The 14,146-nt window shown below is 37.8% G+C and overlaps 1 protein-coding gene and 1 long non-coding RNA gene across 5 annotated transcripts in view; one reads left to right on the plus strand and one right to left on the minus strand.

The window, feature by feature from the left end:
- The window catches only part of LOC121665590, a 35,480-nt gene that overhangs the window by 15,516 nt on the left and 5,818 nt on the right, over positions 1–14,146 (plus strand). Inside the window, exons 2-4 of one of the 3 annotated variants that reach the window (XR_006016413.1) lie at positions 3,379–3,542; positions 11,385–11,488; positions 11,836–11,921. This is a non-coding gene — a long non-coding RNA (uncharacterized LOC121665590). Of the gene's footprint in view, positions 1–3,378; positions 3,543–10,544; positions 10,762–11,384; positions 11,489–11,835; positions 11,922–14,146 lie in introns of those variants that run through there. The other 2 variants (XR_006016415.1, XR_006016414.1) reach the window with 2 other exon arrangements.
- The window catches only part of NTNG1 (netrin G1), a 149,570-nt gene that overhangs the window by 7,788 nt on the left and 127,636 nt on the right, over positions 1–14,146 (minus strand). The window lies entirely within an intron of this gene.

Here is a 14,146-nt window from a genome sequence, read left to right on the forward strand (position 1 = left end):
ATCTACGGCCAGTTCAGTCCTATCCAAAGAGCCGTCGGTGTGGCCTTGCCTGCACAGCAGCATTTTCTGCTTCATGCACAGCAACAGGATTTTCTTGTAAGTTCCCAGGATCTGTGAAACAGACCTGCAACAAGTATTGCTTTTACAGAGCACAAAAACACAGGAGAAAGCCTGGAAAGCAAACCAAAGCAGGATCATGCAAAGGTCAGCAATTCAAATACATGATTATGAAGTATATAAAAGGTTAAATGTTCCTGCATCCTTGGCTGCTAAGGTGTTTGATTTGGAATAATGTTACAGACACAAAAGTATGCAAAGAATTTGTCTTTGTTTACAGAGAAAAAAGTTTCTTGTTCAGCTATTCTTCCAAATGAACACTAATTGAAGACTTTCAAAATCCATGAAATAGTCCCAAACTCTTAATACTTTATTTGGTAGCACAACCAGACAGATAATCACAACTGAAAATACTTCGCAATGATTTAGGGGCTTAGAATTATTCTAATAAGTATCTTCCTAAATTTTTTAGGGAAGAGGAAAAAGAGTGTGACAGAATGTGTTGTTGATGGCTTCTATTAATAGTCACTGCTGTTCTAAAGTTATTTGTGATGTAAAATAATTTGAATGTTGCAAACTTTCTTCTCACTACTTTGGCTTAAAGCCAAGTGCTTTAAGCAATTGGGTCCAATGGGATCTTTTGAACAACTGGTAAAAAATTACTGGAAATATATGTTATGATCAACTTCTGAACTACATAAACCAGCATTTGTAATGGAAACACCAGCAATCTTTAATTGTGACAGGTATGTCACTAAATGGAAGTGTGACTTACCAGCTCTTTTACAGTGACCACAAGGGAAGGTAAAGCTGAGTTTATATTTACATGTCGTTATGTATTCCTTCTGTGTGTATTTTTCAAAAGAAAGGTTTAAGTTATCAGGATAATGTTCTACTGCAGGAGACCAAAACACCAGTGTGCGAAAAGGTAATGGTGTAGCAGCTCTCAGGAGATGAGCATTCAGAATTTATGTGAACATTAGTTACAATGCAAAGGTAAAGGTAAAACATTTACATAATTCCTACAACACCTATGAAGTGAGGGATGTTAAAGTAACAATGCTGGGAATCAGGAGATCTTCTTTCTGAATCTACATTGATTTATTGTTTTGAGTGTGGATGAAATGCTGCAGAGTGCTTTTGCTGAGCCAGCTCTAGAATGGGGATAAAAACACTGTCCTATAGGTCTCAAAGTTCTTCAGAGAAAAACTTGTTATTGCTAGTGAACAATGGAGAAGTTGATGCCAAGGAAAGTCAAATGAGTTGCCTGTGCAAACAAAAGGAGGGAATGATGCAGGTCCTGTGAATTCCTGCTCTGTTTACTAGATTGCACTGCTGATTAGATAAATGCAAGAGCAGAGCTGAATATTGTTTCCAGGGGAGTTTGCTGACAGTCAGCTTTAAAAAGGTTTCTAAACTATGAAGTTTAAAAAAAGACTATGCAATCTTGTCCAATTGTCATATGTGATTGCATAAGATGATTAAATACTCTGACAATTAGAAATACCAATGTCATGTATCATATCTCCTCCTAATCTCACCAATCAGAACTTCAGCTGCTTCATATTCATACAGAAGGAGCACAGTAAAGATTTGCAAATTTTTTATCCACTCTGCTTCATCTGACCTATAAAAATATTGCCTGTTATTGTCTATTTTTGTATGACAGTAAAATTGAAAAATTAATTCAACAGGCAGATTCTTGTATCATAATTCCTGCCTGAGATATACCAGATGATAACATGCTCTCTTGTGAGTGGGATTTTAATTGGTGCAATGCTTTACTTTTCCACTCTTTTCATCAGAATACCAATAAGATGATTCAAACAGCTGGCATGTAGCACTCTGCAAAAATAAGAACTAATAAATTAATGTACCAAATAATTAAAGTTATTAGTTGCTTCATGCTAGTTTTCATCAACAATATTTATTGCTACACACAGACTTGCTTCAGGTTATCATAGTGCATTAATCTTCATGACAGGGCAACCACTAGATGGGAAACCCCAGATAATGGTTGCTCGCTTTCCAACACAATCTTCTTCAGGCACACCAGGTTTTCTGCAGTGTTTTACCCAGGTGTAACCAGTGTCATGGTCTTTGCCAGTGTTTTACCTGAAAACATTTAAAGAACTGACTTATCACACAATTAAACAGAAATGTCCAAACGACGTTCATTATCACACACCAACCAATAGAGCTGAAGCAGGCACACAGGCAACCTACAGAGTGTTCACACTATTAATATGCAGGCTACTACTACTAAGTTGTTGCAATAGTAACAGAATTACATTAATCTTATTTAATCAACTCTAAAGTTTTGCTACAATGTAGAAAAGGATCTGAATAACAATAGACCTGTCTTAGAAAGAGAGTACATAGCATGGTTTGTTTGGGACAATGTCTGAAAAGTTCATTCTACGAGCCTATGAACTAAAGATAATGTCTCTAACCATGGATGCTGATATTGCTTACTATGATAAAGCGTTAAGATAATTCAGGATATTAAAAACACTAGAGTTAAAATATTGTTATGAGTAAGAGCTGTTTCCCCATGCGCTGTATATGGTTCTAGCATTACTTTTGACATGCTGATTAATGTACTTATATTTCTGTTTATCAATTGTGATGCACAAAGGTGTTAAAATTTAATTATTAATGAAGACTGAAATAACCTGGTATCCTTGAAGAATAGATAACTGCCAAATGTGATTTCACTTCCAATTACTTTCTTTATTTTGATTGAAATTATTTTCTCCAAATTTTAGTTTGTCAAGTCATGCCAGAATTGAAAAATACCAAGGATATCTCCATTAATCTAGATCAAATAAATGACTCTGGATAGTGTGTTAGATATTTCTAAAGATATATCAATAGCCTTAAATTTAATGATAGAAAGAAGTAGTTGTGTTACTTAAAAAGCCTTCCACCTGCACTTAAGACTGAGAAACCAAGACCTTTGTCATTTTCTCCTGCTCCTGAGAGGCTGTGTGTACAGCAATGTCACAAACCTCTGGTTTGGGAAAGGAAGGGTCGCATGAAAAACTCTCAGTTTTTATGAAAATGTACTTTTATCTTTATACATTTATACTTTATACAACAGTATATTCTTTTAGAACATAATGTCTGACTATATTTCTTTTAGAACTCTCAGTGAAAAAGGAAACAAATTTCTGCACAACAGAACTGGCAGGATTAACCTGTATTTCCTGACAAATTTACCTCATTGGGTCCAGTCCTGTCGTCTGCCCCAGGCAGCCCTCTACGTTACATAATATGAAGTCCCACAACTCCTATCACATGTTTGTCCTGCTCTTCCAGCAGCCTTGGCAGTGATGGCAATGGAAATCTGACTGATCAGATCCCAGCTCCTTGAGAACTCTGTATTCCTTGACATTGCCTCCTATGGCAGGAGGGTGTTTGCAACGTGCCTGTGCTGATGGCTGCATGCGCTAGCAGAGGACAAGGAAAGGCTGTCATTCCAGGTAGGATGAATTTTTGTAGGCCTGGAACCTTGTGAGGGACAAACAGTGAGGGTAAACAGCAGTGGAGCTTTCTCCTTCCCCATGCAGCCACAAGGCAAGCAGGGCTGGCAAGCATGGCCAGCCAGCACAGTGCCTGCTCAGGTTTCAAACACAGGCCCAGAGTGAAGTGAGGGTATGACAGGAGTGTGAAAGGCAAAGGTTTTCTGCTGTGAGACAGCATTTCTGAAGTGGTAACATGGCAGAGCTGAGTGGGATGCTGGTTTTCTGAAGACTGCCAGAAAGCTATGGAATGAGTAGCTGTTTAGCTAAAACAGCAGGAGGAGTGCTAAAGGGAAGTAGTTAGAACTGGAACAGAGGGCTTTGGGCTAAAGCCAGGGTGGGTGGGAGTAGGTGAGGGAGGTGCTCAACACATCTTAGCTGGCTCAATGTTTTGTATTTGCAAAACACTCAGGGTCTTCTAATGGTGCAGTGCAGTGTGGGCTGCAGCATCATCACTAAGTTGTCATGTTGCCACTGAATAAAAGATGTAACTGGAGTACACTTCTCTAAGCATCTTTTCACTTTGTTTTAAATCAGTAATGGTTTAGCATGAACTAGCAAATCTCTCAGGTCATTGCAGAAAAATTATTGCAGTGTATGGCTTTATTTTGACAGATGGTGTAAATCTTGACCCAAATTTTCATACCTTTGCAGAAGTTATACAGTGTACATGCTGCCTTTCATGTTTCTCCCCAGTTGTGTACCAAAGGGCACGTGTGCAAATGTAATTGGAAGCATTTCAAAGCATCCAGCTCAACTTCTGAGATATTTGTGTTGCAATACGCTGTTGTAATCTGTCTCTAAGGTATGTGGAATATGAGGCTCTTTCTGAGAGCTGAAGCCTCCTTGCAGAGCTATGCTTTGCTGCATAAAGTTAACATAATGGAGCTGATTTAAGGATGCTATGCTTGCCCTCAATATGAATTTCCTTGCACTAACAGCCCCAGTTTAAATCTCATTGTGGGATTCTCCTGTTCTTGCAGTCAGTAGGAAGTAAGTCAGGTTTTTGAATTTTGTGAGAGTAACTTGTCCTCCTTGGATGCTCGTCACTGCTTACTGTCTCATGATCAAAATGCAGCTTCAGCTCTTCAAAGGAACAGCTCCATGTGATGAAACTCTCTTTACTCTCCTTGGAAATGAAATTCTAAATTCTTCAAAGTAAGAGTCCTATTTCAAGGATCTTTTGGCTTAAAAAGGAAGTTGGATTCCCATCTAAAGTATGTGTGCCATTCAGAGCTCAGTGGGGCAGCATCTCATTAACAGAACACCCTGCTGAACTGTCTCCCATGGACTGCTATTTCTGTACTGAGGACACTGGAGTTTGTTCCTCCTGCACTTGTCAGTGTGTTTGGGGACTGGGTAGTGTATGTGGGGAACAAACCTGGTAGCTCTTTATTTTAGCCCCTGTGAGCCCCTGATCTAGAGCTGCTTGGTGCTATTTCTTAAAGCTCACATAAGTATCTATTAAAGGGAAAATTCCTCCTCCAAACAGATTATGGCTGAACTCCTTATAACCTAGAAGTTTTGAAGGGCAAGAATAGATCCTTGGGTCTATTGGAAAAGATTTCAAATTTAAGCAGGAAATTGAGTAAGAACAGGGGTTAGTGTTGGATACTGGTTCCTCAAGATGGAGCAATATTTTGCATTATCCACAGAGAGATTTTGTGAATCTGGAAAATAAACAGGGTTTCATAAATGTCTAAGAAGTGTGAAAGATTTGGAAAGCTATTCCACTCAGTCTCTAGGAAGTGAATAAAGTGGGTAAATTGATCTACAGATAAGTGCAAATCAAAATACTGGCTCTAGATTCAGCCAATGGCATCAGTGCAATCGTTACTACGTGGCTCTCCATGTCCTTCTGAACAAATAGACAAGTCATTGGCAAGAAAAAAAAATGCATATAAGGAACTGCCCTGTCCAATATGCAGTTATAAAAATACAACATAGTTTTGGGTATAACACTTTAATCATACTTAACCTCAGCTGCCCACTGAAATCAGTGATGTTAATGAATACAGTCCCTTTAATATAATTATTTCAAGTTGATTTCAGATAAAAGTAGTCTTCTATACTTCTATATTTTTATATATATATATATATAAATGAATTACCAACAACTAAACTCCAATCAAACTCTTCCCCCTTTTCTGTAGACAACTTTGAACTTTCAGCACTATCACATCTTTCTCTTCTCACCTGGTGATTATAGGTAACAATTTTATTAACAATTTAATTATTCTCTTTAGAAGCCAAGATAATTATAAGGGGCTTGACTTGGCTTCTGCTGAAAGTCTCTTTTAATGATTTTGCCATTGACTGTAGTTCAGTGTGAGAGAAGAACAGATCATAATCAACAAAACCGTATCTCAAAATTGTGCAGGGTTGGGAGAAATCAAAAGAGCAATGCCATTAATATTTTACTGAATATTTTGGTACTTTTGTATGGGCTATGAGTCCCCTCTAAATTTATACTGATGGGATCCTGTAAAGCTCTATTCACTTTCGTAGTGAATTTGTGCTATAAAAGGTAGTAGTCAACGACCTGACAAAACCTGGACTGACATTTATGAGATGAAGCTTTTGTTCCTGATTTTATCATACCCATGTTCCTTGTCAAAATCTTTCCTTGCATGCTTAACCTGAAGAGGAATTTGAAATAGCTGGAAGGGCTGGTCCATGTCTCAGGTATATGGATCTGGGAGAAGATGATCATGTAGATACTTATTAGAGAGATATGAAAGAAAAAGCTAAAGGGGCAGAATGCTTGCAGATGATTTGGTGAGCTGGTTGTATTTGAGATGCAGAGTAAAGTGACTATCAAAAAAAAAGGGACAATTTAAAAGGATTCTTATAAAAATTACATTGTTAGCAGCAGAGTAAAAAAACTTTGTAAGAAAATACATTTACAAAGGGTAAAGAAAAATGTTGCAATTCTGATGAAATGAAGGAAAAAAGAGTTACAGCTGAGCTGTAAGAACAGGTTAAAGTACCAAGGCCAGAAATAAATGATTGAGCAATTTAGTAAAGTCATAAAGATTAGCCATTAATTTCTTTTTCTGAACATAGGAGAAGCCAGACCTTTCTAGAAAGGCTTTAGGGCAAACAAATGCTTTGTAAGGTAGAGAAGGGAAAGATCTATTAACTATGGAAGAGCTTAGGAAGGTTACCAAACTCCTGCCTAGGGTGGTGGGGGCACGTTCTGGAGGTGCTTATACAACACCATTATTAATACAACCCATTATTTAAAAATTGAAGTAGTCTGTTGCATCAGATCACCAGAAGCAAATATAATTGATCCAAGAACTTTTAAAAAATGAAGAAACAAAATTTTGACTGCTACTTGTGATTTTTCTAATTTGATTTTTGTAATTGTCAGGATGGACTTGATTAACTATAAGAAGGACCTGTGGCACGTGTGATTTTTATAAAGGTTTTCAAGGAGATGGAGAGGAACTAGAGACTGGCAAGTAAAACTTCTGCAGCAAGCAAGTTAATGGAAATTATAATGAAGAACAGAATTAGCAGTTAGATTAGTGAATATGCTGAGTATGAAAGAGAGAAATAATGTACAAACTTAGGAAAAGAGTTTTTAAGCAATCAGGTAAGCATACGGATGCAAAAGATCAGGTTGATAATGTATCTTACTCTCCAGAAACTATTTTCCAAGATCCCTCAGCAAAGATTTTTTTTTCCTTTTCCTTTTTTTCTTTATAGAATAATCATACCTTGAGTAATAAGAAACAGGCTAAGAATAAATGTCAGGAACTACTGATCAGTCTTATGAGGACTTACACACATAGAATTCTGCTAGAAGAGTGAGTGAAGCATAGTGTAATAAATTTGCTCAGACTACAAAGGTATTGTGGCTATAAAGACCTTTGGAAGAAGAATTTCTAAGATGCTGGGTGACAGAAATTAAGTGTTCAAGAGTAATGTACTCCTACAGATACTTGGCTTTACCATTAAGAGTAGTTCAGGGTATTTTATTGAAAATGTTGACTGAACGCTCTTTACCGGTCAGAAAGGCAAATAGATTACTGAATTTTTTAAGACAGGAAAAAGAGTGAAAGGGAAACACCTCAATGTCCCTATATAGCTTCATGATGTGCCCATCTCTTGAACACTGCATGAAGTCCTGATATTGAAAAGATATATAGTACTACCATAAAAGGTAGAATGAAAAGCTGTCACAGATATAAGCAGGCCATGTAAAAGGAGAGATTAAATAGATTGTTTCTTCAGCATAAGAAACGGAAGATAGATTGAAGGAAAATAAAATGTACATCTGTAAAATCACAGATCTTATGGAAAAGGTGAATTGGAAATGTTTATTCATTTATTCTTCCTCTCAAGAGGAAGGATCAAATGAAATTCCCAGCCAACCAGTTAAACAAAGACAACATTATTAATATTATTATTATTACTATTACTATTGTTATTATTATTACCCTTTGGGTAATTGTGAACTTGTGCCCAGAAAATTTGGATAGCAAAAGTGTGAATGTCTCAAGAAGTTATTAGGCAAATTAGTGGATGAAAGACTCACTGAGACCAATTAAATATGAAGAGACAGATGAGTTCTTTGGCTAAGAAAATCTGTAAGGTGCACCTTCCAGAGGTTGGATGCCTCTGCTGTATGAAGCTCATACAGCCCACCACTGTCACATAGAGGGCACTGGTCCAATTCAGAACAGCTTTAGTTGGTACTGTGAGATGTTATATTGTCTACAAGCATGCAAGCATGAAGATAAACACATGACTAGCAGGAGTGAAAGGTTTTGAAGACCAGCTTTAAAATAAGCCAGGGAAAATAGTCAGAAAATAGGGTGAGATGGGAATTGGGAAATGTAAAAAGGCACTTCCATTAAGTGTTTTAGTTAAGAGCTCATATCTTGAAAGGTCTTGATTACATTCAGAAATTCTTTGCTGAAGTACTCAACTTACTGATGCTAAATAATAACTCCCTTAGTTTGACTAAATTTCCTTAAAACCTTCAATCTGAAATTTTTTAACCCCACCTCTACAGATTACTCATAACACATAATGTCAGTTAACCAAGACATCCAAAATATTTTGAACAAGTACGTCAAATAGTAGTAGTATAAAAAAAGAGTATTAATAAAAAAAGCCTTGAATTCATTAGCAACAGATACTACAATAGTCAGCTATGCAGAAGCATAAATCTGACATCTGATTACTTTAGGATCACAGTGATTCAGCATGTTTAAATTCAAAGCAGAAACACACCTTAACATCAGGTGTGCTCCTGTACCTAAAATAACTCTGAAATTCATCAAAAGTGCAAGCTTGTCTTTTAAAATTTAAATTTACAGGTGGACAAAATCATAGTATACCTACTTCCATGGCATCCATTTATTCATGTGTAATGTTAAAAGGCATTTTTTTACTTTTGATACCACTGGGGGAGCTTAACTTCTGTTAGTGGAGGCTGTCAGCACCTTGCAATTTAAAACCCATCAGCTCCTTCTAAACTAAATTTTGGTTTCCATACTGTTGTATTTGCATGCGTGTAAAGGAAGTTAAAACAGTAACTCCTGAAGCCTTGATAATCAGCATGTGCTGGTGTCAGCAATGTTATCAGTTGCATCAGTGCCAAGATAGGAAGCCTTGGCTATCTTTATTTGCCTCAGGTCAGTAGTTTTTATCTGCTGTTAAGTAGGATGGAGATTACTTTACTTACTCCTAAATAGTCCTTTTAAGGCCCCTTCATAAAAATGTCCCGTCTGGGTGTGTCTGTGCTGCTATTGATCTTTTTATTCTGTCCTCATAAAAAGGCAGTGAGCAGGCAAATTACATACAAGTTATGGCCACTGAGCAGGCTTAAAAGGAAAGTGTGACAGATTTTTCAGAGGAAAAGAAGTCCTGCTCATCACTGTTCAAATGAACATTTAATAATTCATAACAACTGAGTTGTAAGTTTCCTCTTCAATACGTTTCCAAATGTGAATAGATTAAATAGTAATTGCTATCAAACTTTATGTTCTATTTCATGAACCTAATAAAAGTTTATCTGGTGGAGCTTGCTTTGTATCTTTTTGATCTATTCCTAACTGACTGCAATATACTCTATTAAAATATTTATCGTTGTGTTATCAAATATTAACCATTTTAAAATCATCTGACTGAAGAAAACAAATAATGTTACTTGCCTAAGTTTTCATGAATTTCCTGATATTTAGTTGTTCAGAACTCTCCCTTGATATAGCACTAAAAATACCAAAGACCCTACAAATTGTATTCACTCTTTTTGAATTGGGCTGTTTTGGAAATGCACTCGGCTCACATCCATCACCACTGTCCATTTTGGCTCTGCATGCAGAATCCTAGTTTTGTTGTCTGTAAAAAGTTATGATTCTGCTTCAGCACAAGAGAATATTAGAGAATTGTTGTTTTTTCTATAGGTTAGTGGAATTTTTAAACTATTTTTAGGAGAGTACAGAATGTTGGTTTGTTTTTTTTTTTTTAAGGGAAACCTTTTAAAGACCTTTTCCTAATTATCCACCTGCTCATTCATTTGAAATTATGTGGCTTTTTCAGGTAAAAATACTGGCAAGCTCCTAGGGCATAGAATGATCTAGTGACAGGGAGAGGAGAATATTCCTCCCGCAGATGTGCCACAGTTGCATGGCAGCCCAGCCCAGCATGACTGGCTGCCAGGCTTCCATCCCTCCCCAGCTGAGTGGGTTATGCTCTCCCAGGGTGCTCCTGCTTGTTCAACCAGTGGATGATTCATATCACAGCACTAACACAGCAGAAAACTATTCTTTTTTGGTTAGTGTCCTGCTGAGTTAGATCTGAAATCATTCAGTGAAAGGTCAAACAAGTGACTGAGCGATTGCTAGGGGTGCGGGACTAAATAGTGGGGAATTGGGAGAAGAGGGATTGCAGCACTTGCAATTAGAGCAGTTTGGACAGCCATGAAATAGCAGCTTTGAACCTGACACGTGGGCAAGATCAAGAGGAGAACAACCTCTTTGCTCCAATCCAATCCCTCACCTTGCTGGGGAAAAATTGTTCTGTTAAAGGTCAGGTGTATAAATGTTGCTACTGAACCATTTCCTTTTGCTTTGGAGAAAGCAAGTCCTGATCACCCGGCGATCAGAGTAAATCTCCTGAAGAGCTGCAGTCTGTTAGGAGCCTGGTGCCTCTCAGTAACATGGTAACTATGCTAACTAGTCCCCTCTTTTGAGCCTGCTCTCTGCTTGATTTTATTTGCCTGTTATTTTCTTTGGCTTCTCCACACACAGGTATTACCTAATTTACAACCCCATCCTGTTCATACAGGCCTTCCAGCACAGAGACACTGAGATAATGAGCTCTCACCAGTATACCCCTCTAGTCTATTGCTTCTGCAGGTTCTTCCATTTCCACAATATCCCACACACTTCATAGGCAGCAGTGCTAAAAGATTAAGGCATGGTCCCCAACCTAGACATGCTTCAGGAATTATGCAGATCTGTATACCTATTGAGAGAGCATCTTGTGTTTTCATCTCCTCTGTGCTCTTCATAGAGGAGAGGTGCCTCACTTAATCATTTCTGTTAATATACAGTGTTTGTGTTCTGACATGTTTACTCTGAATAAAATATCCTTTCCCCAGAGAGAGAGATCAACCTTCCTTTTCTCCTTCAAAACTAGCATCTCACTAAAAAATAACATTCCATGATATTCATACTTTGGTGAACGACTTTCTGTGTATCCCAGTGTCTGTATGGTTATTCTCTGGGTTGTGTATTTTGGAAGGAATGCATTAATAAGCACATTGACATTGTTGTTTCTCAGGTTTAAAAGACCCAGGATATCTGGATGGCATTACACCTATATAAGTCACCAGTGTGCTTCCCGAGGGAGAGCAGAACCAGTGTTTTGCATCATCTGAGGATCAGGTGTGATAACACTGATTTTGTATTCTTGCCTTGCTTGTCTTACATCTGTAAGCCCTACTTTGCCTTGAGTTGGAGCAGTGGGGTTCTGGATTAATGTAAAGAGAATTATTCTGGATTTGAATTTGGAGCCATTTGAAAGAGAGTCTGTTCCTCTTGAATCCAAACCCTGGTACACACACACAATTTCTTTAGTCTGCATGACAACCATGCAAGATAGGTATTTTGAAATCAGTATTTTGTATATAAAGACCAGGGGCAGATGATTGTTCCCTGAGGACAACAATGCTCAGCCCCAACAGAACTTCATCCTTTTCAATAAATTCTTTTTATATTTTGCTTCCCTTCAGCTCCAAGTATGGCAGAGTGCTTACTAGTACCAGCCTTGGCACCAAAAGACACCAGAACTGGAAGTATATACAGTGCCTGTGCAGAGGTGAGTCCCATTTTATCCTGACCAGCTAAAAGCATTAAAAATGCTACTGGTAAAAAGATATTAAAATATATAGGTGGATCTTCTATGGCTCCCCAAATAGGCAGTTGCAATGGTGAACTGGAAAGCAGGTCATCCTGGTTCTGAATTTCTATTTCTTTTTTTTTTGTATTGTCCCCTAGGCACAAGTTCAGCGTGTACGTATTGGATACGTCTGCGTACAAATGTGTAAAAGATCATAACATTCACTGGGGAGACAATTGCATTTATATGTATTTAATCTGTCTAGAAAGGAGTGCAGGGTGTATGTTTTTGAAGAAAGATTTTTAAAGAATTAGAACTATCTAATATGTCTTTTCCTCTTTTCTTGCTGAACGGTAAACCAAATCTTCCAAAACAAAATGTTAGTATGAGTTCCAAGTTCACAATTTCAAGTTTGATTTTCTTTGGCAATTCAATCTGCATGGTGATTTTGATCAAGTGCCTCAGCTTCTAACATTCGTAACACATGATAAAATCCACCCCAAAAAAGTTCATATTTAAATAATCATATAATAAGTTAATGCACACTGTGACAGTTTATGAATTATCTGACAGGCTGCAGAGTAACACAAGGTTAGTCTGGAAGACAGATACAAGCACTAAGTGCAGTTTGAGCACTGAAGATAAGAGTGCAATCCTTTGCCTGCTTCTATTTAAATAAACAAAAAAGGGTAAAATGAGATAGATTGTTCAGACCTTGATATAAGGCATCTAGCTGAGAACTCATTTGCTAATTGTTTAAGATTAGCACCACTGAACCAAGATGATTTAAAACATGATTCACTATGGGGTGCAAGCTACCATCGGTAACTCTTACTCTCCCTAGGCCGTTGTAGTGCTGTGGGTTCAATGTGTTTACTTGGTCTTTGACTGAAGGGAGATAGAGAATAATATTAGTCATTGAACCTTCCCTCACCTTTTCCCCCGTGAGGAAAATGCCTAATGAAAATTCGAGCTATGCTGCCAAGCTGATATTGGCAAAAGAGTCACTTTTTCTTTACCTGATTGGATAAATATGCAGCTGGTTTTGGAATCCATGCTTCTGTGAGTGAAATTAAAAAGTGTTACTTTAAAATGCTGCTGTATGTATAAAATGGACATTAGTTACTTGAAATTTCATGGCCAAGAAATACAGAAGATGCAAGACTATGAGCAGTACCCGTAGAAAATCAAGTGAATGCTCCTGCTTAATATTTTGGCTTTCTGTGTGTAAATGTTTCTATCTTTTGATACAGGTTCCTTTTTCAGAAAGCACTATGTTCAATTTAAAACTGGCCCAAATCAGCTGTAGTTGCAGGTTAAATTTCTTGCCAGGCTTGGAGCTTTTAGTTCTGTTTTAATGTTCATTTTTAAAGGAAATAGTTCAGTTTCTATAAAATAGAAAAATCAAATATATGCTATGCTATGTAATTTCTCATGTTCCAGGAGTTCTAAAAGGGTTTCAGGACCAAACTGTTCTGTTCTCAATTCATTCCCTGTGCTTTGATCTTGCTGGTGAGAAATCCATTGTGGGTCTGTGGCAGGAGGCCCCGCTGAGTCCCAGCACATTCCCCGCACGCCCAACGCCCGCAGCCTCAGGGGTTCTGGGGAGGGCTCAGAAGCAGCGCCAGGCACAGCCACATCTATTGTGCCTCTTCTTCTGAGGGCAGCAAACCCTCCTGTACCAACCAGACCCTGCTGACCGCTGTGTCTCTGCAGCACAAACCCTGAATGCAAGAAGATAACAACTGCTATCACAGCGCTTTTTATCTGCGAGGCAAAGTCTAAAATTGCATCTGACCTCGGTGTGCGCAGAGACGCCAAGCGAGGAGCGCTCTGCCCGGATCCTCAGAGGGTTTAGATTAAATCACTAAGAGTGAGGTACCTAAATGAATAGTTCTGAGGATAATAGCTTCTGTGACTTCTACTTTGTGTGGTACAAAATAGACTCCAAACTGCAATTTATCAAATGATATATTGCAGGCCTTAGAAAACACAACTCGGCTTTTGTGCTGTTTTTTCCCTAACGGGTTTACTAATATATAAAATTATGACACTTAATTTACTTAAAAAAACATACATGTAATTAAACTACCTATGGTATAGATTTAAATTGTTTATTTACAGGTGAAGTTTCTGGTTGCCCTAGGTCAAAGGTTTTTAGCAACAAAGTTCCATAAGAACAGATTTTCTTAATAATGCCAATA

This window comes from Corvus kubaryi, unplaced genomic scaffold (assembly GCF_017639235.1).
Source record: "Corvus kubaryi isolate FWS band 111438036 unplaced genomic scaffold, C.kubaryi_AGA036_p1.0 37334, whole genome shotgun sequence".
Lineage (NCBI taxonomy): Eukaryota > Metazoa > Chordata > Aves > Passeriformes > Corvidae > Corvus > Corvus kubaryi.